Genomic DNA, 1,436 nt, shown 5'->3' with positions numbered 1-1,436 from the left:
GTCTACACTATGCACCTAGAAAGGCACTCTATGAAAATTATCATTTCATGATCATACATAAGAAATTGAAGCTGCAAATTCGTTAAGGTAACAGTTTGTCAAATCAAACTCGATCATCTTTGTGGTTGGGGCAATGCCGCAGCTAGTGAGGTAATAACGAGACGCGTTAATTGCCGGATGAAAACCATTCAACCTTAGACCAGTTAGTTTCATATTGAAATTAATTACAATATTTTACAGTAGTTACTTAAAAAAGAGAGTAAATGTCAATGAATAATCGAAACGGGTAAAACCAACTATAAGCATCAAATCTGAATGTGAATGTTCAATCATTGAGCAGGATGTATTAAAAACAAATATTCTGTAAATAAAACCAATATTATAATGTTAGATTATCAAAAAGGTTACATGTTGTGGACGTGCCGGAGTGGTTATCGGGCATGACTAGAAATCATGTGGGCTTTGCCCGCGCAGGTTCGAATCCTGCCGTCCACGTTAACTAATTTTGTTCCGTAACTTCAACCTTTTGATAATCAAATTTAACGATGTTTCATCGTAAGCGAATAATGGCTAAAACTATAGAAATAAAGTTTTAGGAGCACCATCTTGGCAGTAACGAGTAGTTATATAGTACAAGTCTAAGCTATGGGCTCTTAGCTATATACATTAAATACAATCATATCCTTAAGGCCAAATATAATATAAGCCCTAATACCCCTCTCAAGTTGGAACATGGGGATCACAAAAGCCCAACTTGCGAAATAAGTGAAGAAATTGACGCTTGCCCAAAGTCTTCGTGAAGATGTCGGCAAACTGAGTATCTGTAGAAACGTGGCTAGGAGTAATAATGCCCTCTAGAATAGCATTCCGATTATAATGGCAATCAATCTTAATATGTTTAGTGCGTTCATGAAAAATAGGATTTTGAGCAATGTGCAGAGCGGACTTACTATCACAGAATAAGGCATGGCGCAGGGATGATCAACACCAAGACTATAGAGCAATGCCTTAAGCCACTTCAACTTCGATGTAATGGTTGCCATAGCGCGATATTCAGCTTCGGACGAGCGAGAAACGACATGTTGTGTCTTAGTTTCCAGGACACGGGGAAACAACCAAGAAACACAACCCAATCTGTGAGAGATCGCCTGGTCAATGGGCAGCTTGCCCAATCAGAGTCACACCAACCGGACAATATTAGATCACAATCGGCACGAAGAAGAATGCCTTGGCCCGGACACCCCTTCATGTAACACACTGCCTGAATAGCAGCATTCCGATGCTCCTGATACGGTGCCTAAATAAATTGTGCCAGAATATGAACAGTATAGGCCAAGTCAGGTCGAGTGAAAGACAAATAGATGAGACGACCCACAAGCCGTCGGTATGGTTTCGGATCCTCTAGCAAAGCGCCAGATGCAAGAGCAAGGTTGTGA

The 1,436-nt window shown here is 40.5% G+C and overlaps 1 non-coding gene across 1 annotated transcript; it reads left to right on the top strand.

Annotated features, from left to right (window-relative positions):
* Positions 1 to 413: 413 nt before the first annotated feature.
* Positions 414 to 495, top strand: TRNAS-AGA (transfer RNA serine (anticodon AGA)). The gene has a single exon. It is a non-coding gene; the product is annotated as a tRNA-Ser (tRNA).
* Positions 496 to 1,436: the final 941 nt, after the last annotated feature.

This window comes from Spinacia oleracea, chromosome 3, assembly GCF_020520425.1.
Source record: "Spinacia oleracea cultivar Varoflay chromosome 3, BTI_SOV_V1, whole genome shotgun sequence".
NCBI lineage: Eukaryota > Viridiplantae > Streptophyta > Magnoliopsida > Caryophyllales > Amaranthaceae > Spinacia > Spinacia oleracea.
Note: the sequence above shows the minus strand (reverse complement) of the source record. Positions and strands in the feature narration are given on the sequence as shown.